General features: G+C 38.8%; 1 protein-coding gene across 5 annotated transcripts in view; it reads right to left on the bottom strand.

The window, feature by feature from the left end:
• Positions 1-21,543, bottom strand: part of TBL1XR1 (TBL1X receptor 1) — a 117,877-nt gene that overhangs the window by 59,301 nt on the left and 37,033 nt on the right. For all 5 annotated transcript variants that reach the window (XM_037406833.1, XM_037406828.1, XM_037406829.1 and 2 more), the window contains exon 2: positions 7,502-7,566. The gene's annotated coding sequence lies outside the window, so the exon portion shown is untranslated. The remainder of the gene's footprint in view (positions 1-7,501; positions 7,567-21,543) is intronic.

Below are 21,543 nucleotides of genomic sequence, written 5' to 3'. Positions count from 1 at the left end.
TAACACAATACTTGTTATTTGTGTGTCATAAAAAGCATGAAAACTGTAGGAGAAACAGCAGTGATGACCTTGCCTATAGAGCAGCACGTCACCTCAGGGGTGCTAATGGTAGCAAATAATAACTTATGTATTGTATCTTCTACTTAGAGCAAAACGCCAGCATCTCTAGTGCTGTTTCCTTTTGCAATTTATGAGGTTTACAGTCACCTCTTCCGTGTCTTTCCTTGGGTTCAAATACCTACTCCTCGGGTTACTTCCCATTTCCCAGATGGTCAGTCCCCAGAAAACATCTTCTGTGCCTCAGCCACTTCGTGGTTAAATCCATTCTGACGGCTCATTAGTAGAATAATTTATCAACTGTTGCAAGAATAGCTGTTACAAATTTGTTTTCTATGTAAATCAGGTTCCGTGCAACTAGGATGGAATTCCAGCCTTTTCAAATGCATTTTAATGTGAAATGCTGACATCAAGTCTTAAATTCATTTGATTATTTTTTCTGTTTATGTTATTAGTAATCAGTTTTTCTGGCACTCTTTTCTGTTCCAGTTTAATCACTCAGTTGAATTACTTGAACTCCTGCTGAACTGCACCAAAAAAAGGAAAATTAACTAATGCCTCATTTGATCTTGTGACCATAAAACTTGTGTTTTCATTCCCTCTTTAACCTCTGACCATCTATTTTTCCCCTTAATTTGTGTGTTATGTACCTGATAGTTTTAAATTTGTTTTATTCATGAAAAAAGAATCCGCTCTGACGGTTGATCTGCCCTCTATTCATTTCAACCACTGCTGACTTTATCCTAGATTCTCATTAATAAGCACGCATTTAAAATCAGTTCCTCATAGTCCATCATATGTGCACGTTATTTGACTCACTGTATTCTCTCTACCAGAAGCACTGGCTGTTTTCACAGGAAGTGTTGACTATGCTAATAGAGAAAACAAGCTTACAAAAGAGTGAAATACCTGATTTTGTAAAAGCTCATTTGCCAGTCTATTACTTTATTATAAAGTCCTCTCCTTTTCATGTTGTTATGATGGACTTGAACTTAATTTATGCTGCTTGGTTTTTCTTATTTTTTGAAACAGTTGTCAAATACCTGAACACGTGATGAAACATTTTTAAATCGCATGCAGACCATAATAAAATATGGTCCACCTACAGCCAAAAGAAATTAAAGGGGGAGATTTCATAACTACCATTAATGAGGACCCGCATTCCAACTAGGCTCGCATTTGACATCAGCACTCCCCATCTGTGTGACTATTAAATTCATGGCTGTCAATCCTACATACATATGCTCAATATCAACCCCGGGAGGATTCAGATGCCTTGTCTATTCAAAAAAATATTCAACAGTTTTTTATATTTGTTCATTAAATAACGGTAAGAACACCACACACGACCTTCATTTACAAATACAGGCGCACTAACGCAGTAACTACAGTCTTTATTTCTATTCATATGGTGAACCAGAGACTTGGCATGTAAGCACAGGCTTCTAGATATGGCATCCATGTTGACGGCCACACAGGTGCAGGGTCCCTGGTCCTTGGTGGCCAGCAGGTCTCCATTTCTCCCAAGTCAGTCAGTCGTATACTCAATATCATTCCTCCCAGCCTACAGACTTGCTGTTGTTCTATGACAATATTCATTATTTCCCAACATCAACACCATTGAAACTAAAGGCAGCTTTTACTTTTGTTGACATGAACCAATACCAACTTTCTGTTGATAAGAAGGAAACCAGGATCAAGATCTGATGATACAAGTAACACATTAACATGGTCTTCTGTGAAATAAGCCCTGCTTCTCTCCACTTGGTAACACTTGTGCTCCGACGCGAAAGAGCCTGTCCTTGGGTTTTCTCTACAACATCCCACTTCACATATGCCTAATATCCAGTTTAATTTTTCAAATATGCAACAAGCTTAGTCAACGTCAAGAATATTTAACACTGTATTTGTAATTCATTCGTATAATGAAGCAGAGAAAGGATCACTGCAGTTTATGTAACTTCACCACGGGCATAAGGCAGTGAACCCACAGCAGAAATGTAACATCTCCCTCTCCTCTAAAGCAGATGGCATGCTGATCAAGAAAGATATAATCTAATGCTAACTGCACTACTGCTATTACCTATTGAATGAAACCCAGTACAAAGCAGTAAAGAGAGAAAAAAACCAAGGCAGGGGAGGTGAAGGAGGAGGAAGACAACAAGGAAAAAAACCTCACAAGAGTAAAAGAGCCGTAACATAAGACAACCTATTGCAGCAGAAACAGCCTCTTTTCAGGTACATTTAAGATTTAAAAACCTAGGAATGGAAATAGGCAAGGAACAGCAATGGCCCTCATCCTGTTCTAGAGGACGTCACCCTAGTTTGAGATGTTTGCCCAGTTCCCTTTGTTCTTGTGATTGCACTGCACTGGGCACCTGCCAGGGGCTAAATATCCCGGCTGCTTAGATTAATTACTTATTTATGATTCTGCCGAGAATTCTTAGTCAAAGCTCATTTCTGAACTGTAAAATGCTTAGAGATCAGCAGTGAAAGTCCTCTGACAAATGCTGCTTCAAAATAATGCCACCACTTCTTAAAAATTTTAAGAACAGTAGTTTCCCTTTCAGTTGATTCATTCAGCAGTGAACTTTAAATAATGGTAGAAAAAGGAGGCAAGGGGTCCTTATCAGAAAGGGATCTTACTACTGTGTTTCTTTATGTAAAGGAACAGAAAATTTAAAAACCCTCCAAAAAATGGATCAGAATGCAGTAGTACATACATTTTTTCACGCTTATCACAGTATGCACCCTACCACACCACATAATTTTTCTTCTATATCACATTATTAGCACTTCCTCTTCAACACTAGGTCAGCTAATTCATGCTGATCCAATAAATAGAGCTTATGTATGAACACTCTGAAATATAATTGTTCAGTTGTAACCAATTATCAGGCAAAATACTTTGCACTTCACCTTCCTTCAATGATAAGAGCACCCACTGATTTCAGGAAGGAGCAGAACAGTCCAAAATTTCAAGTTGTAACTGAGAATAGACTATTTCAGAAACTGCTAGAAATTGGGGAGGTCCCCCCTCTTAAAGCTATACTCCATAAACTGTATAACCCATAGCCTCAACAATAAATTTCATGAGCACTTTCAAGCCCCACCACTGAAAGTACTTTCAAGCCTGGTTAGCTTTATGCATGCAGGTACTCCTTATTTATATCTCAACAGAACTATTCCTACGCTTGAAGTTACATGTACACACATGCTTACGTATTTGAAGAATAAGGGCCCCAGTCTTACAGGATTATTTACATGGAAGCAATTATTCATGTCTCACATGGCCAACATCTTAACTACTGTCAAGTTTCATAAACTCTTGAAAGCAACGTCCCTGTTCTCAGCACAACGAAAACCAACCTTCAGCTTTACTGTCCTTCCAAAGGTCTGCCCACCCGCAGATACTCTTTCCTATATACTTTTAGTTCTGAGAGGACATTCAGCTCCTGTTGAAACAAAGTCAATTTCGTAATTCCAGGCCAAATCCTGGAGCTAGCGGCATGGACCTCCTGCTGCCCTTGGCAGGCACCAGCAGAGGCAGAGCTTCCATGCCAAACCTGACTCCTCCAGTTCCAGATGCAGGCTCCTGCCCTCGCCCCTGCTTGCCTTCCACTGCATGAAACCATTTTAACATACTGGACTGGCAGAAGATTAACCAGGCAGATAGATCAGCACTTAGATGGGTTTAGCCATTTTGGAACCACAGGCTAATCGTTACATCCATTTATTTCTTCAGCTGTCTTCTAAGGAGTGGTAAGGTCACAGGACAACACTATGGAAGGCACCACAAAGGGGTTTGAAGGAAAAATCTTGCTGCAGTCTTGGGGAAGTTTTTACAGACACCTTCCAATCTCTTCACTGAATGCTTTTTTCTTTGGAGTGACTTATGTCCCCAGCTCCTTCAGCGACTCCTGCCATTTCTGGGCTAAATCCACTGGGCAGATAATCACATTGAGCATTGCAGCCATCAAGTTTCCTGGCCTAAGAGACTTGGTCCCTGCAGAGTTGTCCTCCTTACATGTAAAAGTCTCTTTTACATAACATAACAGGTGTGTTACACCTTCAAAACAAAATATTCACCTAAAAGTAGACAGCACTGAAAAGAATGGACTTTGAAAAGGACATTGAAAAGAATGGACACGCCAACTTTGTATTCCCTTCGGGACTATGAGGACATGACTTAGCTGTCGACAGCCCCGTTTTCCTATAGACTAACTTTGTGCTCACCGCCTATCCTCAGACTTGCCTTGTGTTAGCTTGTAATGAATGATAACATCCTCTGTTCTCTTCTGCAAGAGATCTTTTTAACTGATCAGTGTGTTGAACTCTGTCAAACTAACCACGCAGTAAAAGATGGAGCCGAGAACGTGGACATTGTGTTTTTCAGGACGCCTCTCAGAAGGCCACCACACTGCTATTCTTGCTTGATTCTTGCACAGCCCTTTTTGGTTCCTGTCAGATCCATCACAGCAAGCTGTCGATATGGGAGTCAAAGTGGCACTTCCCAGCTTTCTGTAAGTTCCTGCTTTTTGCACACTCCTTTTTATACATGTAGATATAGATATATATGTGCATATAGCGATACGCACACACCAGCACACTCATGTATTGCCACACATATTTCTACATATACAGACACACAAAAAGGCAGGCCTGCTTCAATGACCTGTAGAAGACAGAAAGGCAAACTGCTTTCCTTCTAAAACTTACAAGAGAAGCCTTGCAAGGTACGATGGAAAATCTCTCTCAGGTAAGCTACCTATCCCACCACATAACAAGAAAATTAATTTGCTAAAGCAAATTGTGGAAACCCTGACGTGATCTTTTACTTAGGCCAGAGGTCCAAGACTTTCGATTTTTATTTCCAACACATTCATTAATCCTTGTGACTTTGGATTAAGTACCCAGTTATCAGCCTCTAAATGAGCCTTCGAAAGCCTAGAAAATTAGCATTACACATGAATTTTCCTTCACTTAAACAGGCCTTTTTTGCTAAGCCCTTGTATCTTTCCTTTGAGACTCTGAGGAACATTACAGTTGACTGGAAGAATGAGAACTTTCACCAACTGAACACAGCCATACTCTCTCTTAGCAGGCTGTATCACAATACAAATGTTTTATTAAAAAAAAAAAAACAAACCTGCCAACAATTACAACGTTTTTAAGGAGTAACTGATATTTTACCTACGTAGTTATCACTTAACATACCATATATGACACAAAAAAAAAAAGGCATCTTTTAATCACCTTTAAATAGAAAAGCAAAGAAAAAACAAAGAGGGTGTGTAAACTCTGTGTTTTACTCTTTTTTTCTGTGCTAAGAAATGGAACTGACAGTCATGATTAAAAACCTGATCAAAAATGCTAGCATCATTTCTCAAGGGAATCAGAAATTCCTTTCTGATTCAAAGTTATGTATTGAACACAGGTAGCCAAGTTAAACCAAGTTCTGCTTAGGAGAAGAACACAATCTGTTTTTCTCAGGTCGACCTCTGGCCCATACACATCAGAGAGAAAAACAACATAATAAAAACCTATAAAAGTCTTTTTTACTATAAACCAGATTAAGTTATGATTACTTTTGGGAGGATGAAGAATGTGTCTAGCTTGTCTCTTCAATCTACATTCAAACTGTTTCAAAGTTAATTAAGAGGTGAGTAATTGTTTAGAAATCTCTAGAATAATAAAATGTAACAACTTATAGCACAAAAAGCAGCCCTTAAAGAAAAGTGTGGGGAGTATTTCACTTCACTCCAAGTAACACTTGAGAATGTTTTATGATCACTGTAACAACTAGCATGCCCCTGAGACTGTGCAATTCTGAATTTCTAATATAATTTGTAGGGGGAAAATTAGGACAAAATGCAGTAACATTTCAAGTACAGTCTCTCAGTATTTTAAAATTTTATGAAGTATAAGGACTAGGTTAATATGGAATGAGTCATGTTTTTAAGAGAAGCAGTAATACAGACCTGTATTTTAAATCATAACTAGAAACATGTTTAATACAAAATAAAAAGAAATCAGAGTAGCTTTTTGTTGAAAAAAGGTCAACAACAACAATGAAAATTTACCAACAATAGAAAAGGCTGAGAGCACTGCTAGTTTTAGTTTTGGAAAGTTACAATACCAGGCTAAGCTACCACGTAAAAATGATGCCTTCTCACTCAACAAATCCCTTCCTACCAGCTGAAATTCATCCTTAATCAATACAAACTTTACACATATCAACTCTGAGTCTAAACAACAGGCTATTCAATCACATACATGCTTGGTGCAGTTCTTCTGATTTCAGAGTTATATTTGCTTTACTTAGTGCCAAATATATGCTGCATTACATTTCACTCCACAATGTCTTTGAAAGTCAACAGAATTACATACGACATTTCAATGTAAAGCAGTTACATCCAAGCAAACTTTCCTGGAGTGTCATTTTGCTCACAGGGCAAAGACAGTGGAGTTGCAAAGGTATAAAGTGAGGCTACAATTTATTTACATGTTCTTTAGATCTTAGATGGCCACACAAACCAAAGGAGCCCAGCTCTGCTCTCAGATCCCAAACTGAGTTTTCAAAGCTAGTGGTTAGAAAGACTATCCCTTTAACTTCTCAGTGATCTAGAGATGCTTGAAATATGTAACTCAGGCTAGCACTTTATGCATTTATTTCTTAAGGCAAATTCTGCAGTCACCATCCTTGTACATCTCAACTGTGACAACACAAGATACCAAGACTGCTGAAAAAGAACATTATTTGATCAAATCTGAAGCACTAAGTTCCAATCCTTATCTTCAGACCTCACCTCTGCTTTCCATCTGCGTAACTATCAGGAAGCATAAGTAAGCCATAAATACAGTTGGCAAATACAAACTTCCAACAGGCTGTATCGTTGAGTAATATTCCAGAGATGGGACGATAAGACTGCATCAAGCAAGCCCCTTTCTATAGGAGCTCAGATTTTAACGTCAGTATTATTATGCTGTCAAATGTGCTGAATCAAAACATACCTGATACTGCACAGATTTTTATTATTTTTTTTTTAATAGAAGAAGCTGTTAGTATTGAAGCACACAGCGAAGAACATCCAAATGGGGGCAACAGAGCACTCAGCTGGGCTACAGCTTGCCCCAGACAGGCTTGTGGCCAAAAGAGGAAGCAAAACCAGTTTACAACAGGATGAGCTATGTTATTGTCAAGTCACACTTTTCGATTCAAAATTAACATGCTGCCCTACTTTTCATCAGACAAAATCCAGGTACAATTGTAATATTTTTGTCAAACAGAATAATGGTCTAGACGTTTCTTAAAAAATTGAAACAATCCACTTATGTAATAAAAAGTAGTTATTCTAAAAACGCTATTTGCAACGTAAGCTGGCTTACAGTATATCGGCAGGAAGGAACTACACAACCTTTAGTCAGTTAAAAAGGTACTTACCATTGGCAGTGCATTGATATGCAGAAGTTTTCCTTTCAGATGCCTCTTGCCACTGAAGGGTGATGCTGACAAGGAAATGAGACAAAATAGGAAACATTAATATTTAGTATTTTGAAAATGGTGGTGTTAACACAATAAAACATTATCAAGTATGGGCCTTCACAGCTCTTGCAGCCTACTCTGTTCAAGGAGCCAAGTGATTACCACTGAATTTGTATACAGCCCAGAGCAGCAGCGATCAGGCACAGAAGAGCACACAGACGTGAGGTTTTGCATATATCCTGCCCTACCCACATCACACAAACTGTTCCTACGGGGAGCCTGAAACACAGACCTTTGAACAAATAAGCCTGTTGAATGAATACTTAGCACCATCAGACCTCTAGACAGTTGCGCCCATTCAGCAGGAGTACGCACAAACAAAACAATGCATGTATAAAAATTCCTGATGTCTGGATTTTGCATTAGCTCTCCAGAAAAAACTTCAGGAAGTTAACTAGGCAAAGTAGGCAGCTTATAGTATCTTCTGCCTATGCCAAATTTCTTCTGGAAATAAACCTCAGCTACCAACTTCTAAACATTCTGGAAAAGCCCAAGCAAAAATCAGCATTCCAGTAGTTTGACTTCCAAAATGGTTACATCCACTGTGAAGCAGTTAAAAAAACAAACAACAAAATGAGAAATCTCTTCTCCTAACACATATTGCAGTAAATAACTCCATTTACGTACACAGGTGTGCCTATGCACCCAGTGAGTTACCAACTCCTGCAGTGACCTCAGTAATTTAAAAAAAAAAAAAACAGCTCATACTAGCTGCTGGCGACATTTGACAACATATACATAATAGAAATCTTCCTAGTGCAATATGAAAGAGAAATCTTTCCCATCAAAAACTGCACAAAAACGTAATCCAAAAAAATCCATGCTCTTCTTCTACATTTTAGTAATTTTCTTTACATATCAATAATAATTTTACACATGTAACAACAAAACAGTTAAGTACAAGCAAACACATTTTGTTGTCCAAATAGGTCTTAACTCTATCCACTGTAACATCCATTTTTATTATGACAACTTGTATTCACACTAATATTTCTGAGTGGTTGCTCTCCATACAAATACTTGCCAGACTACTTTTCTTTAGGAAATAATCTAATCGCCCACTCAAAGAGCAGAAAGGGTGACAGATGGACATGGGTGACTAATAAAGTATTATCAGACTATTTTTAGATTAAACTATTTACAAAGCATCTGTAAACTGTGTTAAAAAACTTTTACTATGAGTAAACAGTAACTAGGGTTTTCAAGGCTCATGATCAACACAAAGTTCTCATATGCAATTTTCAAGCTCAACCAGTAGTTAATGGTTTATTATAAAGCCATTTTTGGACACAGGAGAAAAAAAAAAAAAAGTGTTACAGCAGTCAAGCTTGTTTTATTCTTAGGACCCCACTGCACCACCAAGGTGGGCAGAAATGTAACCTTCACAGTGCAAGTGAGAGACGCAGCAGTGGATGCTGAACAATGCAGGAGGAATGCTGGGAACTGAAAGAATTTGCAAACATACTCCTGTTTCCTTACTTAGTTGTACTGGTGCTGTAGAAATTATTTAAATAGGCTGAGGAAAACTCCACTCCTTGAGTGGCACGGTTTCTTATGCAGAGTTACTCAGAAAGTTTCTTTTTTTCCACAGCCAGAGCTGCAGACCAACAAAGAACAGAAAGCTTTATCAACTTGCTCAGCCGATCCCATTAAAACAAAGAAAAAATTACTTGCTAATAACAAGAGTTTTCCTTAAAAACAGAACAAACCACCAACCAACAGTCCTCTGAGAATAGTCTAAATCATTATAAAAACTGCATACAGAGAAACGCAGAGGACTATGCTGTCCCGTTCCGAGTGTGACGCTTGGTTTATTTCATTTGGGAAGGAACACGGCAAACATAAATAAAAGGATGATTACACAAACATAAACCATTTTCTTCAATGAAAAAAGGCTTTCTTTAGTACACACTGCCCAAACTGTCTTCTTCCAACACCTCTCTGCCCTTGTGCAATCTTCTGAGTGCAGTACTTCTCGTCAAAGCCAGAGAGGGAAACCTTTCCGTCTGATCCGTGGAAGAGGCTTCTTGTCCTTCGCTTTATATCTAAACAGGGCAGTGACACGGAAAGAAGCTGGAAGCAAAGACTCAAGAGAGCAGAGAATGAGAAAAGAAAGGGTTCACTGACTCTGCTTCATTCCTCACTCATGTTAATTGGTTGTAGGCTCCAGTTTTAAATAAGGGCGCTTGAAATGACACGTAAACATTTAGAAAACTCTGTGATGTCCTTCTTCAGAATCAAGTACTGAGTACAAATGCCTCATCGGCAGCTTTTTTCTTTCCAAATTTATCCTATTGGATTTTGTCATTTTGGCATGTACCTTGAAACAATGCAGATGACAGCTATAATTTATTGATTTTAGACTATCTCTTGCCTTTATATACTGACCTGCTACGGTGATTTAAACAGCTGCCCAGGTGTAGTAAGAGCTACACCTACGTGACACTTAAAAATAACCCACCAGATGCCCTTGAAGTTGATAAAGCACACCGGGGGAACACACAGTAGCTTGTGAGTTTGGTTCCTTCATCTTGGAGGGGCTGGGGGTTTACTGATGACTGATGACTAATGCTCTCAACATTGTCTGAATACTGCTGCCCTCGACTTAAAAAGAAGTAAGATACTGCTATGGGTGTACCGACCTGCTCCCAGCCAGCACTCATCAGCTTTCCCCACGCTGGGCTTTTCTGCAGAAGAATGATACACCTGATTGCCCGTGCCCCCCTGTTACACCAGAAGCAAACACTCGGTACAATGCCCAACATCATCTCCTTGGAAAGATCATCCCGCTGCAGTGCACGGAGTGGCAGCACTGCCTGCCTGAAGCTATAAACTTTTGAGACCTGCATGCACACAGAGGTGGCAGAAAGGTCCAGGCAAACAGGTTGCACAAGACAGGCAGTTCCCATCTCCAGGGCCAAAACTAACATGCCAAACCAGCTACCAAAAAAGAAAATACCAATCCATGCCACTAACACAGACTGGGATGCTGTTATCAACCAAGTAATAAACGTGTGGTACAAAGACGAAACCACAGATAAAAACAACCGTGGCTCCGCACAGTGACAAATCTGGTTATAAACACATAGCACAGATGTACGCTAATGTTATTTCTTTACCCATCTCCAAACATAATCAGTTCAAAGGAAGGATTTGTCTGAAAGTTATTTGCAAAAACATTTAATCATTTTCTTCCAGAAATGCCATTGTTTATGCTATTTTTTTACCCATCCATTACCCTGGGTTTGTGCTACAGCTATTAACAATGTTTTCTGTGTGAGCTTTGAATTGCTTCTGCTCCTCATGTGGACTTCTGCACTCATGTTTTCCTTTTAAATCCTCTTAGGATTGCACTGTTTATACCACTTTCTGAGATTTTGGTGCTATTTGAGCTCTAACAATAAATTTAGTCATTAGATATTGTGTTTTGTGAATTACAAAAGCCTTCTAAGGACACAGTATCTTTTAGTCTAAATTATCCTCGAGTAGCCTGCTTTTATCTGGATTCAGTATCTGGAAAAAGCGTCCCAATTGAAATAGAATTAAAAATAACTAAACCCTGGATATTCCCTTCAGTAACTAGGCTGCAAAAAGCATCAGACAATAGTTTTAAAAGCCTAAATTGAAAACTAATCACTCCATTGAATCCTTCCTTTCATTTGGTTAATAGGCATACACAAAACTAGCGGTGATTCTACCACCGCCGTGCTTGGAACATAAACAGAGAAAATCAAAGTTATTTCTTTTAATCACAGTTCCACAGCGATGTATGGCATTTTTGTAAAACAATTCAGCACTTCTACAATAACATCTGCTTTTTAGTTTTAACAGAGAAGCTAAACTGAGACAAATGCCAACTCAAAAAATTCAAGAGAAACAAATACATATGGGGGGTGGGGGGTGGGAATCTGTACCGCACACAAGACAGCATTAAAAACTGTCATTACCTGCAAACAACTGGTAGCAATAGGGTTCCTAGTGACAAAATAACACACCAAGACTGCTCCAATGCTCCACTCTGGGAGCACGCAGTGGCACAGCACTGGAAGCACGCTTGGATGAAGGGGGAATCACCGAGGGCATTTTACAGGAAGCCTCAACAGGGAACAATCAAAGTATCCAAGACCTGCACAGAGAGATATCCACCTATAACGCTAAACTCCACCTGAAATGGCTTTTCTCTCTCTCAATTGAAAAATTTTTATTTCCTGATCATTTTCCTGTTCGGTCTTCAGGCCTTTATTACATCAGAAATAGGGAAAAACCTGACACAAGCCAACTTTCTGGATGTTTCAAAGAAGAAAGACTTAACTTACAGATTGATATCACATAAAAGTTGCACAACTTTCCACACTTCAGAAATACCCTTTCATATAGCAAGCATCTGTATGTCTACAGACATATGTGAACCAACTATAAAAACAAAACAGGATATCCGAGGGGATAAAGAGTAAGTACTGGGTAAGCAGACAACAGCATACTGGACAAAAGATCATCTGGATGTAGGAACTATTCTTCGCAAGTGCACAGAAGCAGGATCCACTGTGCAGTGCGAAACACAGGGAAAGCTAGAACACAGCAAAAGAATATTGTAGCAGCTATATACAAATTTAAACACCTATTTCTCTGAAAGTAAAAAATAGAGGCAATCACAGAAAATAGCTTACAGCCCACTGAAAGGAAAGGATTTATATAGAATCTTAGCAAGCTCTATTAAAGACAGGTAACACAAAGAGTAATCTTGTATCAATCAGTTGGTACCATTGGGGAAGGAGGGCGAGCCAGCCCTGCTGCAGCATGATTTCACTTGCAAGGCATTTAAATTAAATTCATTAGTAAGTAACCCAATTCACATAAACTGAAAGATCCTTGAGGATGAAGTTAAATCCAGTCTAGACTGGGAAACAGTATAAACAGTTATTACTCAAAGCATTGAGCATTATGTGAAGGGACTGTGGCCTCTAGAGTACTCACAAAATCCCACCTTCACAGAAAGGCGGCCCACCTCTGGAAATTCAAGGTAGTTTCTAATTTGTGTTGCTTGTTTGCTTTCTGAAAATAGTGGACATGACGACTAGTGACATACTGGTAATGACAGTAGCATATTGCTAAATACTTTTTTTTGTGATTTGATTCCGGAACTGAGTTTGAAATTTAAATTCATCACTGCAAGATTAATCAGAGAAAACACTGAGAATAATAGCCTGTCAAACAGAGTTGTCTTAGCAGACTCACCTCAAATTGGAAAGAGAAATCTATTTTTTTTCCTTGTGCAAAAAAAATAAATCTGATGTGTATTAGGGGCCACTCTTGTTAATCTCAGCAAGTTTATTACAGATTTCAAATATACCTAAAAACTGAACCAAGACAGAAACAAAAACATAAGACTATAAAAAAAAAAAAAAAACCCACAACATAATAAATCAGAATTTCTTTTTTTTCCATTCCGTTTCCTCAAGGTAAAAAGAGCCATATTTCCCATGATACTAATGCAGGGTGATCCAGCTTGCTAAATCAACTCAGCCACGCTGCTTGGTGACAACCCTTCCCTTCTCCATGCAGAGCAGGTTAACTCAGATGAACCTTCACAGCTGAACGGAGGGAGGCACCTGCTTTTGTTAACATGGCAAAGTGTTTGTAGGGAATTGATAGTTGCAAGGTTACCAGGACTTTTAAACTGGTTTCTAATTTGGGGATATGGAACAAAGCTCAAACTGCTTCCCTGGAAAAAATACCTTCTTCCCTTTCCCTCCTTCTGCTAATGGTTCTGAATATCCAAAACCACCGACAAGGCAGGCACAAAATATTCCTCTGCTCTGGGATTAATGGTGGCCTTGCAGAAGAACCAATCTAGATTATGGCAAGCATCAGAAATCATTACAGTGGGGGCAAAAGCAGAACTGTACATGTTTCTTAAAAAGCTTAATTTACTGAATTAATTAGATTTTGGTCTCAAAGTGCCATGCTTCGGGAGGGGAGGATACATGTTTTAAGTAGACTTCACATATGGAACTGGGCTCAAAATGTTTAAATAAGGTGGTGTCCAAAAATAACGAGAGGACATGACAATATCGTGTTACTTTAACCCTGATGAATGTAACCACCTTGCAAGCCCTGTCTGTGTTTCCCTCAATGTCAGTCCTACTATCACCTTTACTTTTTTGGGCAACCAGAAGTCAAATGGGGCATTCTTTCAAAGTAAAAGCTTGATCTACATTTTTGTCGAGCCAAGCTAATGAGGTGCAGAGGACATTTAGACAATGCAGCAGGACTTGCGTTCTGCTGCAAGACACAGCGCTCTGCAGTTTGACGTCAACAGGCTCAAGAAGTCCCGCTGTGGCCACTGACCCTGAACATCGGGTACACCCAGTGTTGCTGAAGCTATGGCTCTCCTCCTATCTGAGAACACGTTAGGAACGCTGGTTGCCTTCCACCTGCCTTCTGCAGAAGCGCCTTGCAGGTATTTGCCCTTGCAGCAAAGTATCAAGTTTATAAACAGATGTACACAAAAACATTTAAAAAATCCACCTTTACTTGTGATATTGGGTACATAAAAGTAATAGTACAGTCTGAAGAATTAGGATCCAAGAATTATTTTAATATATCCCTCAAAATTATACATTATTTTTAATACTCAAAAGCACTTAAAAATCCATAGGTATGAAAACATTTTTCTGGAAACTTAAAAGTAATACTAGAGGTCAAAAGTAAAGTCTGATGCAGCTTGGGCTCATATACCCCAGATGTTCCTGGGATGCAGTTCCCCTAAAATAAGGTGTTTATAATGCATTCCAGAATCTTCCTAAAATTATTGTTACTATTATTACTATTTTGTGCAAAGCCAAAGAAAAATGTATGCCTCTCACACTGCCAAAAAAAGGTAACACTCACTGCCTTGAAATCATCCATTAAACACATCAAGGAATAATAAATATTTTTTCCAAAAATACTGCTCATCAGAAGTTACTGTACTTCTGCTTACAGTCCCCTCTCATTTGCCCAGGAACTTTTCAAAACTGAGTGACGCTTGGTGTATAATGTACTTGTGCAGCAGCACCATCCTTCTATAAAAATTCTGTGTCTTGGTCATATTTTCAGACAAATAACCTACAGATTAAGCTCTTTCTCTGCAGGTAAACCTGTGATTAAGCAGCAGTTCAAGTTGCCCAAGATCAGGTAATAAACAAGGAATTTCTCCCTTTTTCAAACCTCCACATCCTACCATCAGCAGACAATATCACCTTCCCTACAAACCCTCCTGCCTCTGCCTTTCCCATGCTCCCATTACTTCTCTAACAGGATAAATTTGCAGCATTGTATGAGGGCGCTGACTCACAAAGAGTTAAAAACCTACCGGGAGAGGGCTGCCCTTGTTCATGCACTGGTTGTCTAGCCATCCCGGCTAAGAGGACAACTTATTCTAACACAGCAGCTACTGAACTGTGACAAATTGCAGGCTAGCGTATAGGAAAAAAGACTGTGCCCTGCCAAGGCAAGCTTTCCTGCTTCACAAGCAGGTAAGCCATGCCTGTGGCAGGGGCTAAAAACTTTGAGGGCAGAGGGACAGCACACTCATCCCAAAAAAAGTTGCCTCTTGTCCATAAGAGCTCTGAGGGTGTAGCTCACCTGAAGGCTTTGGTTCAGTTTTATTCTCAAGTCATCCCCTAGCCAAAACCTACCATTGTGTGGGGAGACCCTGGTACCCTGCATGCACCCACTCCCAGCTGGGTGTTCTCACCACTTCCCTTCCCCTAAAAAACGGAAAATAGTAGCTTTCTACCACCCAGCTCCTGAAGCATCTCTCTGCAGGGTCAGAAGACAGGGAGAGAGAGAACACAGCCCTGAAAGGCAAGAAATGCAGGAACAGCCCTGCCCTGTTAGCCCTGTTGTCAAAATACACCTCTGTTTCCAAGGGATGCCTGGTGCCTTGGACAGCAATGGGGATCCCGGCACAAAAATCGCATAGCAAACACAGAATGATGTACTAGGTAATGTGAATCATACCAGAAATAACATAAGACACTAACTGTATAAAATATATATATATTATTCTGTTGCCTTTTCAAACCACTCTGCTACCAACGCTGAGAAACTGTTTGTCTGTCACATTGATCAAACAGGGAAATAGTTGCACCGATACTAGATGTATACATGGAGTAAGAGACACCAAAACCTGTTCCAAAGAATAAGCAGCCTACACTGCTAATAAACATAGCAAAATATTTACTTTAGCTACCTGGTCAAGGAGAACAGCACTTATTAAATAAATCAAAGTCATTAATCAATAGCAGCATTAGACATGTAATGATGCCACTTGGTTCTTCACCTGTTAAGCTTTGTTGGGATTTTGTTTGTATTTTGAACAACAGGACCTAAGCATGATTAAGGAAAACAAATTTGATTCATCAATGACAGCATATTCAGAGGATTTGATGAGCATCAGGAAATGAAGCCACAGCAGAGAAGTCTCACATAAAGACCGTCACTAGGCTATGATCAATTGATAACAACCTACCGGTGCCCTTATTCAAGTCTTTCATAAGTAGTAAAGCAAGGCTTATCTACATGTATTAAGCTATTTACCTCCCGTCAGAGGTGGTCTAATCTGGAAAAAAAATAAAAACAAAAAAATCCCCAACACCTTTCCTAAAAATGCTGCTCATTATACTGATTAACATTTCAATCATGTTGAGCTTTCCTGTAGGAAACTCTTTTTCCTTATAGCAAATGAATGCAAAAAAACTGAAGCAAACTTAATTTGTTGCCAAAACGAGGGAAGTCAGTATTTTTGTTTCACTGGAAATACTTTCCGTTGACTTTCCTACAGTCATTGCAGCTGTATAGCTCAATTTATAGCCCCTCTGAACTAACATACTACATGTACAGAGCAACACACAGCAGGTGTTGATCCTACAAACAAGTGAAAGTGTGATTAGATAACCTATCATGCCACTTTGCAAAGAGTCAAAAAAGTGAAAAACTTGCTAATGTTAGTAGCCCAGCACCTTGTATTTTCCTTTACACACGGTAAATTTTATCCAAACAAAATTGGAAGAGACCTGAATGAGACCTGAAGAGTGGCCACACCAGCTCAGGCCAAAGTGCTCCCCAGCCCATTACCAGCAATGACTCAAAGGCAGATGCCAAAAGGAAGAAAAAAACAGCACCAACATGATCTAGTCCTCTAAATAATCTCCGAGCCTCCAGCTGTTTTCAACTCAGATTACTTTTCAGAGCACAATTTCTTTGGTTTCTATGTATTTAGTAACCTCAAAGGAATTATCTGCCATTAACATTTTCAGTCCCATAAACACTTAGCATCTACCTCTTCTGGTAAGCAGTGTTACAGGTCTACTCCCAGCAACAAAAGAATAGCTTGCGTCCTTCTTTACAATTGTATATATCTGCCTCTTACCAGCTTAACCTGACATTCCTGTAAAAGAAAGGGAACCTCCGACCCCACTCACCCTCTCCGTGACTCTCCACAGCTCTCAGTACACCCCACTCCCACGCTGCAGCTTTTCCTTCATCAGTTGCTGCATGGAACAGCTACCTGATCTCAATACTTCATTTTGATACGATAACTGCACACTTTGCATGGGATTAACTGAAGTCTCCCACGGCATTTCCAACCCTCCTGCCCTTTCTGATCTTTCTAGTGTTACTGTCTTGACAGGGTGGTCAGTAATACAGATCTACTAAGGATCACTTGTATACCACCACCACGCACGCACACACACACACAAAAAAAAGGCACTTAATACATTGTTATTGAAGGTTTTCATCTCTAAAAGTATTCACCTAGGAGTGTGAAATGGGGATTGAGCATCCAACATGTGAAATGTTAAAATAATGCCATTAAATTTCAAGACTATTCTTGAAAGAGCATCTACTATGTGCTTATCAGCATAAATTCACACCTACAAAAGAACTGTTTCTTATGTATTAGTTTTTAATTCAGGAAGCTATTAACTTCTAAATCTTATCTCCACAGTAATCTGACTAATATTCTTCTTAGTGTCTCACCCTTCCACTCTTATTTTCTCTTCTGTTCCTCAGTACAGCTCCCTGTAAACAGGGTTAACAGCATCTTTTTTTCTCTGTAATCGGTATGTCCTAATAGTAACTGTAAAGGATGTGTCAATACTATCAGGAATGACATGAATTTAAGCTTTCTTAAGCTCTTCTGAAGAAGTGACACTAAATTCACTGTCTTCAAAAGTATCCCAGAAAAAAAAATTATTTTTTTCAAGCACGTTATTTATCATTTTCAAAATCAATAAAAAACAGAACTAGTTACTACCCTCTGCATTAAATGTCTTTTTACACTCAGTGAAAGTCTACTTGGTAACTTGGAAAGCTGTTAATGGATCAGGTCTCAGATACAGGTAAGTAACATCCCTGACCAGGAGAAGAGTCACAGCAATTTAACAGAAGCAAAAGTCAAAGGCAAGAAAAGATTTAAGTTTTAGATAGCTCTACTGAAGACAGCGTAGCTGGAAACACATTTTAAATAACCAGGAAAAACTTTCCCAAAGCGAAATCATACAGCTGAAGAACGGTTAACAGAAACAGCCTATGCTATGGGGCTCCTGTTATTTTAAGCAAGAGCAGTAAGGACTCTGGAAGGAGTAATTTTGCCTAAGGAGACATCTAGTGCATAACGTTTGATTTAACAGGGCTTTCCCCTTTCTTTACTTTTTGATTCTTATCTTGATTGTTTCACACCAGGAATCTGAAATTGGCTGGCTGTGCATCCTGCAAATCTCGCTGTTCAAACTAGCATAGGCTGAAGATAGGATTTCACCATTTGGGAATTTCATTTACAGAATTCTGCCTCTGCAGTTGCCTGCAGAATTCTCTACAACTGCTGTCATGACTTCGTGAAAATGGTGCGTTTGGGGCCTTTTCTTTTTTTTAAAAAAAAAAAAAGTCAACTCATACAAGACTGATCAGACAAAGTAACAAAGACTCAAGTCCTCTAGTCGTGGTCTTTGGGGGGGGAAAAAAAACCCCACAAATTCTTTAATCTTCCAACTTGTGAAAGACAGAAAATTTACCCATACCTTAATATTTAAATATGCCAGATAGCTATCATCACTGAAACTACTTGCTCCTTGCAAGTTTTTTGCTACTGTGATACAGATTTACTAAAGCATCCACAGACTAGCCTGGTTTTCATTTAAAAAAAAAAAAAAGTCATAAATGCCAATAAATTAAAAGAAAAAAATTTAAAAATCTCCTATGCCTCCATTTTCAATTTGAATACAGAGATATTTAGAGGTTTTTTTATTAATGAAAAACAAACTGGAGGCCTGTATATTTTGCAATTTTCTTTTGTGATCTTGCTAACAAATTTGTTGAGTATTTGTCAGTTGTTTCCTTGGTTGAGTGACGAGTATCAAACACACACATTTGTCAAAAATACTCCACATAGCAGAACTATTTTGTATCACACATGTCAAATACTGGGGTCTGGTTCATCTCCAAACAACACTGTACTATTTTAGTCACACCTAATCAAGGGGTTTTCTTGCCTTTTGTATTTAAGCATACTGTTTGAGCATGCTTTTTTGTCATGCGTTTCAAAGTCAGCACCAGGATTTTAAAATGAAACAGTATGATGTATTTAGTACTAATATATACGCAGAACCTATACAGCACTACATAATAAATGCATAGAACTTGATAGCCCAAAAGTTATGTATCTTCCATCAGCCCACAAGTAATAACAACAACCTAGGTTTACAAGCTGCTACACTTCAGAAGAGACTGTTTACCAGATCAGATAAAAACAAGGTTCAATATACATATTTTTTTTGTTGCATCACACTGCACAGCTGCAATCATTTATCAGGCTTTTTCCTTGTATCTTCCCATTCTTATCACTGGCTAAGGAACAAGCAAAATCTTGGAATTATGAAAAATGTCTCAAACCCTAGCACTTCTGACCCATTTAACATACAGCAATTTTTTTTACACCAGCTTTATCCAGAAATAAATCTGCTTGCCATATTCTCACAGGAATACTGCTACTAGACTGATTTTGACACCTTTACAGAGAAATCTCATTTGACTCTCCTGGACTACACATGTAGCAGGCTGTGTGCACACACCACACACACACACACACACACACACGGACTTTCCAACTCCCACAAAAATGAAAAGGATGTTATTTTGTCAGCAACATTTGTAGACTAAATAAACGAAGTTTAAGAGCAATTAGCACTATTTGTTCTTTTGTTAAGTTATGATAATTTCCTTGTAGTGTTTGTTAATGCAATGATTCAGAAAACATTACTATTTTTATCTTTTTATTCCCAATAGTATCCTCCTGTAAAGTAGTAAAAATAATTAGGAAACTACATTTGTTTTAGCCTGCGAAGAATTATTTTTTATTACTTCAGTTTGTAAAAACTTTACTACAAAATTCCAAAGTGACTCGGACAAGTGCCATTCTTGAAATGACACATCCTAAACACTCTTAGCACATTTTGACGATCCTGGCTCCACAGACCAGCCACAGACCACCCATGGCCTCACAGGGCAAAGATGACTGTGGATGAAGGCATGCAGCCACAGCAAAGTGCAAACATTCCATGCCAGAAGCAACAATAGCATAAAGCATTACTGATACATGTATAAAAGTTCTCTATGAAGCCTCCCATCCACTGCATAAAATTCCACTGTCCCAGCACACACTATATAGCCATAACCGGTACAATACAGAAACAGACATGAACTCTAGCAACATGGCATAACGAAACTCAGTATATGCGCATATATGATGAGAAATGTAAATAGAGGTTTACTTTCTGGCTTGCAATTGCAACTTTGGGATTCTGCTTTGCACTTTTGAGCACATAATGAAATTGCCAGTAGGGTGATTTGATTTCACCTGTAACTCTCCACGTAAAAATCTCTCATGTGGCACATTTTAGAAAGAAGGATGTATTTGCCAAATAATAAAGGCAACATTTGCATTTCTTTTGATTAACAAAACAGAAAGTTATTACTGAGGATCCAAGTGTCTGCTTATTCTTAGTTACCAGAAGACTTGACCTGGTGAGGTCATTTCAACAATCTTATCTGAGGCACTCCACCCAAACTCTTCTGTGATTTGCGTTTTTTTTTTTTCCTTTTTTAAATTAACTACTTCTCATTGCTAACTATGTATTAACAATTGTATGAAACAAGTTTAAAGGAGAAACATTTCCTAAACCTCCCAACAGACAGCTGCAGCCCTGCCCTTGCTATTGCCCCATCAGCTGAATGAATTACCAAGATTCAGATGGGTTTCACTGTGGCTCCTCACAGCCTGAACATGCACAGGAGCATTTCCAATACCCTCTTGCAAAGGCAAGGCATGGGCATTGCCTGAGGTAAGCAGCTGAGCTATTTATGGCCAAAGAAACCCAAAAAGCCAGAATGGAGGCATGGTGATCTTAAAAATTCTAGTAAAGATACAGAGCATAGACACCTCTATGATACCAATATCAATTAAGTTTAGATCTGGAAAATATTAAAATATAAACCCTAGACATCACACAAATTTTAAACCTGCTGCTTATTAGTTTAACCTATAGAACAAAATAAAAATAAATCATAGTGCCTAAAAAGAACTGGAGTGCAGTAGCTTCAGCTCCAGTGCATGCTGGCCCCCAGAGCTGGGCTGCACTGCCTCACCAGGGGAATCACAGCATGACGGGAGTAGAAAAGAAGAGGGAACACCACAGAGGCATTTCTGTTTATTCTTTTTAAAGAGTATTTTTTCCACCTTTGCCAAAAATTTCTACTTTTAAAAAAATATTTTTTTTTTAATTATTACTCTTTAACTGAAATTCTTCACTGTTCTGACAACAGCAGAACCTTGCTGTAACATCTTTGGTGTGTGCACTGATTATTATTCTCTTAAGAAAACAAAGTTCTTGCAATTA

The sequence above is a fragment of the Falco rusticolus genome, chromosome 13 (assembly GCF_015220075.1).
Source record: "Falco rusticolus isolate bFalRus1 chromosome 13, bFalRus1.pri, whole genome shotgun sequence".
In the NCBI taxonomy this organism is placed as follows: Eukaryota; Metazoa; Chordata; class Aves; order Falconiformes; family Falconidae; genus Falco; species Falco rusticolus.
Note: the sequence above shows the minus strand (reverse complement) of the source record. Positions and strands in the feature narration are given on the sequence as shown.